Consider the following 15,544-nt stretch of genomic DNA (forward strand, 5'->3'; position numbering starts at 1 on the left):
ATATCTTCAGAATATAAGAAGTTAATGTTACATGAAAAGACCATTAAATGATGTGTGAAACTGATTACTTATGTAATATGGTATTAATTTTTATTATTTTGTGTGTGGTATTAACATTTACAGTAGGGGAAAGGAACTGGGTAGCCTACACCTGCTTTGAATTTTGCTTATTTTTATCTTTAGTACTATTGAACTGAACATAAGTTTGAATTTCGGTGACGAATAATATTTTTATAATTGTTAGCATATGTCAGTGGTTTCCAACCTTTTTCATTTTGAGGCGCATCTGGAAAAAATGTTGTTTGTAAAATGCAGGAGCTGAATAAAAGCTTGGTATGTGATACTTTTGTAATCATTTTATGAGAAAATTTAGATTTTTTCTTATTGTTTCTTGATGGTACAAATAATCGTATTTGATTTGAAGTTTAGCGTCCCTTTTTAGCACCATAGTTATGTGGGACATGGACCTACTGATTAACGTTGAATTAGAATCCTTGAGCTTCCGCAGGGAATTCAATCCCCACGCCAAAGGCGCGTACGCTAACCACGTAGCCACAAAGACCACGTAGCCACAAAGAAGATTTATTCGTGTTTGAAACAGTTACAGGAACTAAAATACGGTATATAGTTAATTTCTTTTGGTAAGTTTCGTGTTTTATATTATATATTCACCTCGTGATTTACAGCGGTCCTAAACTAATAGATAGGAATTTTGTGTTGTAAATGAGAGGAGAGTATTTGAAAATGTTATTTAGCTCAAAGTCGCGTCTCAGTTTCATTAATTGAATGCTGGACAAGCGCCTTTTGTAGGTATAAAGCATATGGTTTTTTACTTTAACGTTTTAGGCTTACACTTCCTTGCTATGAAAGATGGGAAACTAGTTTAAAAAAGTAAAACGATTATTATGGTTTATATGAAAAAAGCACTGTGAATCAAACTTGGACCTACGTTTACGAAAAGCGCCCTGCTAGCCATTAAATTATCGGAATATATTAGACAGTATGGAGAACAAGAATTAGTACCAAGATTGTAATTTTACGTGCGTATGTGACATACACGCTGGGACGTTTTTATACTAACATTATCAGTGAGATTATTTTGTTTCGATAGTATTATATATCCAGGTTTTAGGGTAAAGTAGACGGATAAAAGCGAATACTTATAAGTAATTTATGAAGGGAAGAAATAATAGTGGTAGAGGGAAACAGACATAATGTGTTTTAGGATGAAAGGGAGACATTTCGTATGAGACATAACCATACTATTTTATTGAGGCATTAGGTCATAGATTTTTAGATCAAGAATTTTAGATGGGGATAATGTAAAAGTAATTAGAACATGATACGGTATTAGTTAACGAAGAATCTTCTTTATTGAAATCTGTGTATGAAATTAGTACACAGTACTAATACTGCGTACTGCAGTGTGCTAAAATGAACCGAGAATAATAAGTTGTCTAATATTAATCACATTGATTGCATGGTTTAAAGACACTTTTTAAATATAGAAAACATATTTGTTTCTCGCCGAGCGACTTTGTATGAGAAGTGACTAGTAAGAGGAGATATATATATGTAATAACAGGTAGTGTACGTTAGGGACAACTTGTAGTCATCTAAACAAGGAAAAGTATCGACACTTGTTGTTACGGAATATAAGAGATAAACGTTTATTCGGCAGTGCAGGTAACGGCATCTAATAGTGTGATTAATGTACTTATTATTGGAATTAGCCTTATATACTGATTATAGTATTTAAGTTTATGACAAGATTTATTAGCTTTGAAATTTTGTAGGTCCGCAAATTTCCTGTACACTAGCGCCATGTTTGCCGTCAGATTCGAGGCAGCTCAGATAATAACAACAATTGGCTTAACCGACCTATTAGGAATTACCGTGACTGAGTTACTGAGACGCCTTGCTGTTACAATAAGGATAGTAGTTTTAATTCGGTAACAATATCTACTGTATAAAAACAAGCAAATGAAAAGTGGCTTGTTTTAAGATAGCACTGGATAAAGCATACCATTTAACTGGCCTACACACCGTCTGCATGATGTAACTAGCTCTATTAAGAGTTAGGATGGGTTGCATTTTAGATATAATGAAAGCTTTACGCAGTATACTTGACATTTATGCTACGTAAAAATAAAGTATTTTTAAATAATGTTTCATAAGTTTCTTCTTTGGAAGTTTGTGATTTCTGTGACAAAAAATTGCATTAGGAAGTGTGCTGCAATCTATTTTGTATTTATATAATTATTACTATAATTATATTTTCTATACTTTAAACAAAATCGAGACTTAGCCCTAATAAATGACTGCTTAATATTTTTAACAAAACATATTGCATTCAAATTGTTTTGTTTGAAATATAATTGTGTTCTTATATTTGATATTGAGGAATTTCCGGCTATACTATGATCGTAAGACTTCTAAGAAGGAAGTGAAGAACAGCAAGCGAAACGAAAATGGCCCTAACTGTGTGTAAATCAGCAATTCACAACTTTTAATGCAAGTTGGCTACTAGTATGTAACTGACAGATTGTTAGATTCTTGCAGATGCTCGCTTGCTGCTAACTTAGAGATCAGATAACTTTTTAAAGTTTCGCAAGTCTAGTGCAAGTGAAGCGCAAACTTATGCTATGTAGGATGTGACATACTCTGCAATGAAGCAGAAACAGAACTGGTGGGTCACATACCTAGAACAGATAGAAGATGGACGAGAAATAACATACATTGGATTTTCTAGAGATAAGAAGCGATGTACATAGAAGACAATCGAATACAAAATGTATAGATATAACCTGCCGTTTAGCAGAAACTGTACAAATGGAAAAGATCAGCTGATGGAAACATGTAGAAGAAAATGATGGAGACCTTCGTTCAGGAGATGATTGATATCATTTGAATACATATGAAAGTTACACTTTTATATTTAAGCTGAACGTTACAATTTTTTCTACAGCGATAGGAAAATGATCTAGCAGTTGGCAACACTGAAAAAACGTTAGAAGCACAGACGGTGGATGATTTAAATTATTTATTTTTTACGTCCTAATAATTTTTTAGTTTCACATACATTAATTGTATTTTCGTTTCTTTATTATAAACATGAACATGCAAAGCATTTTGTTTATACAGTTAGTTTTAATTATTTGATATTGTACTGATTGGTATATTATTTCAATTACTAGAAGATAGTTGAAAAGTTTTGTGTAGCTAGACGACTATGGAAACCTTAGAGTATTGTGATATGAGCATGTTTAAAGTTACAGAAGAAGGGTGAAACAGAATCATGATGAAAAGTTGTAAAAGGAGAATGTGTAAGGAAATAAGAGATTTGTGAATTTAGAGAGACAATTGAAATCATATTTAGTTATTAAACTAAAATATTTGATAAAGATTTTTAAAATTTTCTATAATTTTATTTGACATATCCAGTTAAAAATGCGCACGCTATTCACAAGTAATGTAGTTAGACACGTATTTGAAGATATTTAGTGGTATTTTGATACATTTTTAAAGATATGCCTGAATATTATTTTTAACGATATATAATTGTTTTGACTATATAGCTGAAAAGTAATCATACTGATATGTATTTTGGCTATATGTTTTGTTTTCCAAGGTCCTAATACGTGATATAAGCTATTCAGCATTTATGAACTTATTTTGTTCATCCACTACTAAATTACATCCATCAGTTGCACATTTAAATCAGTAAATTTTTTACTTATGAACCAACTAGTTATTACTGTGAAGACTACGTTACATCATAATAAATTATAATTGAGCAAATCAATTATTTCTAAGTCTTTAGCAGTGGAGGTTTAGATGTTAACTATCTCAATTGTTCAAAATTGGATTCCAATTGTAAGTGCACTTGTTATGATTACTTTTTGATATTTTAGTTTCATATTTAAGTATAAAGTTTGTTTGTTTATTATCTATATAAGTAAATGTTTGTATTCATACTATTTAAAAGTTCCTATAATACATTTTCAATGAAAGGAAAATTTTCTGCATCTTAGTTTATCCGAAGAAACAATATGTAGTGTATTCCCCTGCAAGAGAAATGTTTCTGAAATTCAGTTTAACAGAAAAAGTTGGTAAAAAAAAATATGTTAATAAAAATTTTAGTGCAAAAGTTAATGTATATTGTAACCAAAACGTTTCTACATTTTTTAGTTTCTCAGAAGTTAGAAAAAAAAATGTAGTGTCAATTTTCTGCAAGAAAAGTTTCTGGAATTTAGTTTAACAACAAAAAATAAAGGTTTGTAACGAAATGTTAGTAAAACATTTTTTAGTGCAAAATTTTATCTGTATAGTGTTGTAGCAATAAACATTCTGCATTTTAGTTTATCCGAAGAAACAATATGTAGCATAATTTTCTCAAGAAAAGTTTCTGAAATACAGTTTAACAGAAAAAGTTGGTAACAAGATATGTTAATAAAAATTTTTAGTGCAAAAAGTTAATGTTAACGTTGTAACAATAAACATTCTGCATTCTAGTTTATCAGAATCGTTAGAAACAATATGTGGTGTAATTGTTTGCAAGAAAAGTTTCTGAAATACATTTTAACAAAAAGTTTGTAACAAAATATGTTAGTAAAATTTTTTAGTGCAAAATTTATCTCTATAGTGTTGTAACAATAAACATTCTGCATTTTAGTTTATCCGAAGAAACAATATGTAGTGTAATTTTCTGCAAGAAAAGTTTTATGGAACTTCGTTTAACAAAAGAGTTAGTAACATAATGTTAGTAAAACACTTTTAGTGCAAAAGTTAATGTTTAATGTTCTAACAATAAACATTCTGCATTCTAGTTTATCAGTAACGTTAGAAACAATATGTGGTGTAATTGTCTGCAAGAAAAAGTTTTCTGGAACTTCGTTTAACAAAACAGTTTGTAACATAATGTTGGTAAAACACTTTAATGCAAAAATTAATGTTTAATGTTGTAACAATAAAAATTCTTAATTCTAGTATATAAGACTCATGCCAGAATAAGAGTTTTCGCTTTGCTCTCAAGCCAGAGAAAGGAGAAACTCGTATTCATGAAACTTGTGAAATTTGTCGAGTAGCAACTCGAGAAATTTCACTTCGTGGATACGAGTTTCTCCTTTCTCTGGCTTGAGAGCAAAGCGAAAACTCTTATTCTGGCATGAGTCTTATATACTAGAATTAAGAATTTTTATTGTTACAACATTAAACATTAATTTTTGCATTAAAGTGTTTTACCAACATTATGTTACAAACTGTTTTGTTAAACGAAGTTCCAGAAAACTTTTTCTTGCAGACAATTACACCACATATTGTTTCTAACGTTACTGATAAACTAGAATGCAGAATGTTTATTGTTAGAACATTAAACATTAACTTTTGCACTAAAAGTGTTTTACTAACATTATGTTACTAACTCTTTTGTTAAACGAAGTTCCATAAAACTTTTCTTGCAGAAAATTACACTACATATTGTTTCTTCGGATAAACTAAAATGCAGAATGTTTATTGTTACAACACTATAGAGATAAATTTTGCACTAAAAAATTTTACTAACATATTTTGTTACAAACTTTTTGTTAAAATGTATTTCAGAAACTTTTCTTGCAAACAATTACACCACATATTGTTTCTAACGATTCTGATAAACTAGAATGCAGAATGTTTATTGTTACAACGATAACATTAACTTTTTGCACTAAAAATTTTTATTAACATATCTTGTTACCAACTTTTTCTGTTAAACTGTATTTCAGAAACTTTTCTTGAGAAAATTATGCTACATATTGTTTCTTCGGATAAACTAAAATGCAGAATGTTTATTGCTACAACACTATACAGATAAAATTTTGCACTAAAAAATGTTTTACTAACATTTCGTTACAAACCTTTATTTTTTGTTGTTAAACTAAATTCCAGAAACTTTTCTTGCAGAAAATTGACACTACATTTTTTTTTCTAACTTCTGAGAAACTAAAAAATGTAGAAACGTTTTGGTTACAATATACATTAACTTTTGCACTAAAATTTTTATTAACATATTTTTTTTTTACCAACTTTTTCTGTTAAACTGAATTTCAGAAACATTTCTCTTGCAGGGGAATACACTACATATTGTTTCTTCGGATAAACTAAGATGCAGAAAATTTTCCTTTCATTGAAAATGTATTATAGGAACTTTTAAATAGTATGAATACAAACATTTACTTATATAGATAATAAACAAACAAACTTTATACTTAAATATGAAACTAAAATATCAAAAAGTAATCATAACAAGTGCACTTACAATTGGAATCCAATTTTGAACAATTGAGATAGTTAACATCTAAACCTCCACTGCTAAAGACTTAGAAATAATTGATTTGCTCAATTATAATTTATTATGATGTAACGTAGTCTTCACAGTAATAACTAGTTGGTTCATAAGTAAAAAATTTACTGATTTAAATGTGCAACTGATGGATGTAATTTAGTAGTGGATGAACAAAATAAGTTCATAAATGCTGAATAGCTTATATCACGTATTAGGACCTTGGAAAACAAAACATATAGCCAAAATACATATCAGTATGATTACTTTTCAGCTATATAGTCAAAACAATTATATATCGTTAAAAATAATATTCAGGCATATCTTTAAAAATGTATCAAAATACCACTAAATATCTTCAAATACGTGTCTAACTACATTACTTGTGAATAGCGTGCGCATTTTTAACTGGATATGTCAAATAAAATTATAGAAAATTTTAAAAATCTTTATCAAATATTTTAGTTTAATAACTAAATATGATTTCAATTGTCTCTCTAAATTCACAAATCTCTTATTTCCTTACACATTCTCCTTTTACAACTTTTCATCATGATTCTGTTTCACCCTTCTTCTGTAACTTTAAACATGCTCATATCACAATACTCTAAGGTTTCCATAGTCGTCTAGCTACACAAAACTTTTCAACTATCTTCTAGTAATTGAAATAATATACCAATCAGTACAATATCAAATAATTAAAACTAACTGTATAAACAAAATGCTTTGCATGTTCATGTTTATAATAAAGAAACGAAAATACAATTAATGTATGTGAAACTAAAAAACTATTAGGACGTAAAAAATAAAATCATCCACCGTCTGTGCTTCTAACGTTTTTCAGTGTTGCCAACTGATAGATCATTTTCCTATCGCTGTAGAAAAAATTGTAACGTTCAGCTTAAATATAAAAGTGTAACTTTCATGTGTATTCAAATGATATCAATCATCTCCTGAACGAAGGTCTCCATCATTTTCTTCTACATGTTTCCATCAGCTGATCTTTTCCATTTGTACAGTTTCTGCTAAACGGCAGGTTATATCTATACATTTTGTATTCGATTGTCTTCTATGTACATCGCTTCTTATCTCTAGAAAATCCAATGTATGTTATTTCTCGTCCATCTTCTATCTGTTCTAGGTATGTGACCCACCAGTTCTGTTTCTGCTTCATTGCAGAGTATGTCACATCCTACATAGCATAAGTTTGCGCTTCACTTGCACTAGACTTGCGAAACTTTAAAAAGTTATCTGATCTCTAAGTTAGCAGCAAGCGAGCATCTGCAAGAATCTAACAATCTGTCAGTTACATACTAGTAGCCAACTTGCATTAAAAGTTGTGAATTGCTGATTTACACACAGTTAGGGCCATTTTCGTTTCGCTTGCTGTTCTTCACTTCCTTCTTAGAAGTCTTACGATCATAGTATAGCCGGAAATTCCTCAATATCAAATATAAGAACACAATTATATTTCAAACAAAACAATTTGAATGCAATATGTTTTGTTAAAAATATTAAGCAGTCATTTATTAGGGCTAAGTCTCGATTTTGTTTAAAGTATAGAAAATATAATTATAGTAATAATTATATAAATACAAAATAGATTGCAGCACACTTCCTAATGCAATTTTTTGTCACAGAAATCACAAACTTCCAAAAAAGAAACTTATGAAACATTATTTAAAAATACGTTATTTTTACGTAGCATAAATGTCAAGTATACTGCGTAAAGCTTTCATTATATCTAAAATGCAACCCATCCTAACTCTTAATAGAGCTAGTTACATCATGCAGACGGTGTGTAGGCCAGTTAAATGGTATGCTTTATCCAGTGCTATCTTAAAACAAGCCACTTTTCATTTGCTTGTTTTTATACAGTAGATATTGTTACCGAATTAAAACTACTATCCTTATTGTAACAGCAAGGCGTCTCAGTAACTCAGTCACGGTAATTCCTAATAGGTCGGTTAAGCCAATTGTTGTTATTATCTGAACTGCCTCGAATCTGACGGCAAACATGGCGCTAGTGTACAGGAAATTTGCGGACCTACAAAATTTCAAAGCTAATAAATCTTGTCATAAACTTAAATACTATAATCAGTATATAAGGCTAATTCCAATAATAAGTACATTAATCACACTATTAGATGCCGTTACCTGCACTGCCGAATAAACGTTTATCTCTTATATTCCGTAACAACAAGTGTCGATACTTTTCCTTGTTTAGATGACTACAAGTTGTCCCTAACGTACACTACCTGTTATTACATATATATATCTCCTCTTACTAGTCACTTCTCATACAAAGTCGCTCGGCGAGAAACAAATATGTTTTCTATATTTAAAAAGTGTCTTTAAACCATGCAATCAACGTGATTAATATTAGACAACTTATTATTCTCGGTTCATTTTAGCACACTGCAGTACGCAGTATTAGTACTGTGTACTAATTTCATACACAGATTTCAATAAAGAAGATTCTTCGTTAACTAATACCGTATCATGTTCTAATTACTTTTACATTATCCCCATCTAAAATTCTTGATCTAAAAATCTATGACCTAATGCCTCAATAAAATAGTATGGTTATGTCTCATACGAAATGTCTCCCTTTCATCCTAAAACACATTATGTCTGTTTCCCTCTACCACTATTATTTCTTCCCTTCATAAATTACTTATAAGTATTCGCTTTTATCCGTCTACTTTACCCTAAAACCTGGATATATAATACTATCGAAACAAAATAATCTCACTGATAATGTTAGTATAAAAACGTCCCAGCGTGTATGTCACATACGCACGTAAAATTACAATCTTGGTACTAATTCTTGTTCTCCATACTGTCTAATATATTCCGATAATTTAATGGCTAGCAGGGCGCTTTTCGTAAACGTAGGTCCAAGTTTGATTCACAGTGCTTTTTTCATATAAACCATAATAATCGTTTTACTTTTTTAAACTAGTTTCCCATCTTTCATAGCAAGGAAGTGTAAGCCTAAAACGTTAAAGTAAAAAACCATATGCTTTATACCTACAAAAGGCGCTTGTCCAGCATTCAATTAATGAAACTGAGACGCGACTTTGAGCTAAATAACATTTTCAAATACTCTCCTCTCATTTACAACACAAAATTCCTATCTATTAGTTTAGGACCGCTGTAAATCACGAGGTGAATATATAATATAAAACACGAAACTTACCAAAAGAAATTAACTATATACCGTATTTTAGTTCCTGTAACTGTTTCAAACACGAATAAATCTTCTTTGTGGCTACGTGGTCTTTGTGGCTACGTGGTTAGCGTACGCGCCTTTGGCGTGGGGATTGAATTCCCTGCGGAAGCTCAAGGATTCTAATTCAACGTTAATCAGTAGGTCCATGTCCCACATAACTATGGTGCTAAAAAGGGACGCTAAACTTCAAATCAAATACGATTATTTGTACCATCAAGAAACAATAAGAAAAAATCTAAATTTTCTCATAAAATGATTACAAAAGTATCACATACCAAGCTTTTATTCAGCTCCTGCATTTTACAAACAACATTTTTTCCAGATGCGCCTCAAAATGAAAAAGGTTGGAAACCACTGACATATGCTAACAATTATAAAAATATTATTCGTCACCGAAATTCAAACTTATGTTCAGTTCAATAGTACTAAAGATAAAAATAAGCAAAATTCAAAGCAGGTGTAGGCTACCCAGTTCCTTTCCCCTACTGTAAATGTTAATACCACACACAAAATAATAAAAATTAATACCATATTACATAAGTAATCAGTTTCACACATCATTTAATGGTCTTTTCATGTAACATTAACTTCTTATATTCTGAAGATATGCTATGGTCCTATGAACAAGAAAATAATCGCATATTTATTATAAAATGTGTCCGTTTGTGTGTCTATACAACTATTCTTTTAATATGTAAAATAATAACTACGCCTCGTTCTGACGGAGAGGTCCAAACAATCCAAAATTCCTTGCTATTTGTTTATTGTGTTTGGCTTTCGGCGCGGAAGATCATAATTCGATTCCCGGCAAGTCACAGATTGTGTTCAATTTTAGTGCCATATAAGTAAAAAACTCCATCGAACAAAAAAAAAAGCGTACGGTTTTCCACGTGGGAGGGCTCTGGTTCAAATCCAAGTGCAATGACCAATATTAAATCCCTGTAGCCTCCATATTACATTACACTACACCTTAGTTAATTTATAATTACATATAAGTACATCGAGTCATATGATTTTCGATGCCGGAAAATCCGCAATCAATTCCCGATAAAAACAAACACTTCCGTCCACCTTATACTCCCAACAATTACAAATGTTTTGCGTGTATTTCATTTCCAATGTCCCTTCTCATACGAAAAAAAGAAAACATAAACATAAAACAAGAAAAAAACAAAGCCAGTACTTACAGATAAATTCTTCTTCTCTGTTAACTTCTATAGAATACAATTCACCAACTCAAACGCATCGTGCTTTTATTTCTTCAAATGTAACCACTTGATTTGCATCCAAAATAAATCCAGAAAGTTCTACCAAATTCTAGAACCTCACTCTCCATAACTCATATATTACATCCTCTGTGTCGCCCAACCTCCCCTGCGGGCACTTATGTTAAAACAGATGGCGGTCTCTTTTCTTAAAGAACCCTTGTCGTTCTGAATTAATTTTCCTGTCGCGTCCTAAACCTGCCGGGTTGCAGTTTTGTTTGCCTGTTGTTTCCCCAAACAATTAATCTTTAAAGGATTGCGTTTCCGTTTCAAAAAAAGTCTTTCAAAATCAAACGGTTAACATTAATTATACACTTCAAGAAACATGCGTGAATTCTTTACATTATTACTTCCTTTATATTAAAATGTCCACCCTACCCAGAACTAAATTAACATTATTTTCTCATTTAAACCCAAAACAATTTATTTTCAGTAACTAATGTTGTTTTCTTTACATTTTTCGCTATAATTCAAAGCACTACAAAGTCTGCCGATTCAATTCATCTAATGTCACACCCTCATTACAAATGCATTTACTTATCACTTTACATATGGGCAAGCTCTGTTTAGACATTCAAAATGTTACAAAGTACACAAAAATAATTAATCAACATAAAGTACAAGCACAGCCAACCATTTCGTTCAATTTCCTATTTAAAACCTTTATCAAAAAATAATTCATCCTGTCACTTTAACATGCTCTACAAAGGAACGCATATAAAAGAAAAAAATGGACAAAAAATATGTAGGTCGTTATTACGTAGGCAAAATAATGAAACTACAGTCCGGTACAGCATAATTACATGTCAGTAATTGTACCTAAAGTACCGGTAAAAAGAAAGCCGTAATAATTTAATTACAATTGAACCTTTGTACTTCAATGAGAGTACTTAGAGTAATTACAATATTCATTACTTCAACAAAATTACTTAGAATATGTACATAGAGTACCTAGAGTGTAAATACAGAAACTAATTGAAAAAGGCGACACAGTAATTGAAAGTGGAATACAGATGCAGATACTTCTACTTGGATCGAGTTTGAGGTGGTCGGTGGTCAAACTATAACAAATGAAATGCAGTTAGGGTGTAATTAAAATTTTAATAAAGCAGTATCTAAAAAAATACACCAGGCCCAAGGCTTAGGGAGAACAACTAGTGCTACTGAAAAGTTGCCAGTTACGTTTAATTTCAGTTACAATTTGCTTTTACATGTATTGCTGGAACGAAAACTTTGACATTAACATTATAAGTAGCCCAAAGACTATGAAAAACATCGTGTTTTGAAAACATTCTTGCACCATAAAAGAAATTACGAGTAATTTTAAAATATTTTGCACTTTAGCTACGTTATTTGCACTATATTTATAACTAGCAGCGTTCACCCCGCTTCGCTGCGGTCACCCCGGAACGCAATAAACTTTGTTACTTAGATAATTTTTACTTTTTCGCTTTCAAGTGATATGATAAAAACCATAGAAGATTGCAGTAAATGTTAACATTATATCGCCTGTCATTTATGTTAACCCGCCCCGCTTCGCTGCGGTCACCCCGGAACGCAATAAACTTTGTTACTTAGATAATTTTTACTTTTTCGCTTTCAAGTGATATGATAAAAACCATAGTAGATTGCAGTAAATGTTAACATTATATCGCTTGTCATTTATGTTAACCCGCCGAGTGACACGGTCATGCGGGTTGCATATAAATACGTTTATTTTTACCTATGATGAACTAACAAAGGATTTGTACGTTATGGACACTTGAATGGTCAATTATCTCAAGACACTGGTAATTAAAAATTAAAGTGATATGATAAAAACCATCTAGGGTCCAAATCCTAATAACCCCCCAAAAATGAAAGAAATTGGTTCAGCCGTATTAGCGTGATGAGGGAACAAAGGATTTGTGCGTTCTCTTTTATATATAAGATAATATTTAACAATTTATTTAAGTTCCCAACACTGCTTAAAATAATGTAACTGCGACTTGTTGTAATTAAAACTAATGAACACTAATGTTATAATGTTCCTGCCATTTGAGTTATTAGAGATCTCCAAAATGTTGATGTTTGTGATAGGTATTGTCCTTTGTTACACTGAATAATATATGTGCTTTTGTGGTTTAATTTAATATCTAAATTAGAAATATGTAGAGCTCTTTCGTGGCTAAGCAGTTAGCCTATGGCGTGAGAGACCCGGGTTAGATTCCCGGTAGGAGCTCATGTGGTTTAGATTCAACGTTAATCAGTAGGTTCAGTCTCATATAACCTCGCTGCTGAAAGAGGCGTTAAACTCAATTAGAAAATGAAATGAAATTTTTGAGTTTTACGTACCACGGCTATGCCGGTTAGGCTAAAGGAGACTGTGATGATGAAAAATGAATGAAATGGTGGAATGAAGAAAGTGGGAGGAAACGGGACAACCCCCAGAAAACCCACGCACTAAACTAAATTAACTGAACAGAAATATGTAATACCAAACGTAGTGTAATTTGAGAAATTAGAACTTTATGTTGCGTTGGCAACATTGCTTGTTTATCTAGTGGTATTGCAGGGTATCTAGAAGAGTTTCCCCTTCCATATTTCACACAGCATGCTAAACAAATTCAGCATTTTTAATATATATGACTATTATATATAACTAGATGAAATACCCATTTTTCGCATGGGACCAGTATTTGGAAGTCAAGGCCTGTGGGAGTATTACTATCTCAGCAGACGCGAAAACTATGTATTTGACACTAATATCGGTCATTTTGTATTATTTTTACATGTCTCGGTACCCCCTCCCCAGCAGGTGAACCCCGGCCCGCATGCACTGGTAGCTGAATTTTAAAGTCATCGCTAATGGAAGTGACACCATTGATCTCAACGACCGCAAAAACTATACATTTGACACTAATATCGGTCATTTTCTACTACTTTTACATGTCCCGGTAAACGCCCCTCCTGATTCTAAATTAAAAAAAAAAACGCTTCTTCTTGGTCTGAGGCCTGGGACATGATACTTGTCACCGAAATTTCGTAACTCTTGGACTCTCGTCTGGTCCCCAGGCCGCACACAGGCAATCAGAAAGACAGACACACAGACAAACAAACTCTTCCTTTTACTTATATTAGATATGATATACAGGCGAGGATCCAAGGGGAGTGTTAAAGGGATTATACCTCCCCTTGACGCTCAGCTATACACTGTATAAAATGGGCTTCAATCCTACTTCTTTCTTTACACTGGATAAAATGTCAAACTATGGTTTAGCCCCTCCCTCTATCATATCCTGGATCCGCTGGTATATATATATATATATATATATATATATATATATATATATATATATATATATATATATATATATATATATATATATAAGTGTGTGTGTGTGTTGAGAGAAGGAACAGAGATGACTATACACATCAGCAGTGGATTTTGTTTCGGGAGGGGCTTCAGTCCGATAGCCATCCCCTAAATACGCCACTGAACATTAGTCAACTGTTCCCATATTACCTAATACAGCAACGAAAGAAATTTTGAGTAAAGGTCAATCTTAATAGTTGTCTATATCAATATTCGAGACGAGACCGAGACTTTCGAGACTGACCTAAGTCTCGTCTCGGTCTCGTCTCGATTTATAGAGCTCCGTCTCGGTCTCGGTCTCGTCTCGGTAGATAAAAGACCGTCTCGGTCTCGGTCTCGTCTCGGTATATAAAAGGCCGTCTCGGTCTCGGTACCATCCCTAATTGATGGAATGAGAAGGGAGGAATCAGGACTACTCTGTTTCTTTTGTGATTCATTATAATCATTATAATAATTAATTGTCTTGTATGAAGCCTTATGGGGACACGGTGGCAAAGTGGTAGAGCGCTTACTTCTCGTGCGTGGGGTCCTTGGTTCGATCCCAGGCCAAGTACGTTTGTCGTGGACAATATCGTGTCCTTAAGTTTCGCGCTGTACTCCAGTTTCCTACCACATTCTCATTCCACCATTCTCTCTCTCTCCTAGCCTAATAGGCGTGTGGAACGTTAAACTAAAAGATTCCAAAGAATTCATGAAGCCTGATTCTCTAGAAATAAGAACTGGGTGTAAATTTGAGCTGTTAAATTTATACTTTTGAGTTCGTTGAACTGTGTAAGTGGCGACTTATGGGAGATGGGAGGAGTGGTTAAACAAAGGTTTTAAAATTTCAAACTACGGGAAAGAAATGTATTTAAAATAGTAACACTTGTATAGAATTAGTACATCAAATAAGCTTTCTTCCCTTAGCAAACAAACAAATAAAAAAAGAATAACAGTGTAACTTCCCTCACAAACCGCCACTGAAAGGAATGTATTAGTCATGCGAATCATCCGAAGAGAATCACGCGCCACAGGCTTGCTATCGCTAGTAGTAGTATAATTTCAGATAACTGCTGCTCTATTTTGAGGGAAAAAGAGATAAATGGTTTGTGAGGCCAGTGGCGGCGGTTGGACGTTAAAAGTGAGGGGGCAAGACATGATCTGAATATTTGTATATAAATGTTAGTTTTCCTGGTTGTTTCTAACATTTTGTTTGACGAAAGGTTGTATAACTAATAGGATACTATATTTTCCGTTAAATACCGTATATCGTATATAATAATTTATTAAGTAAATTGAGAAGAACAACGCAAGTAGATACTAGCCCTTTGTACTCTTAAACAACGAAAGTGTAAGAAGAGATTTGATTCCTTGCTCATGAACATCTTAAA

Source organism: Thermobia domestica, chromosome 7, assembly GCF_964235325.1.
Source record: "Thermobia domestica chromosome 7, izTheDome1.hap1.1, whole genome shotgun sequence".
Classification (NCBI taxonomy): domain Eukaryota; kingdom Metazoa; phylum Arthropoda; class Insecta; order Zygentoma; family Lepismatidae; genus Thermobia; species Thermobia domestica.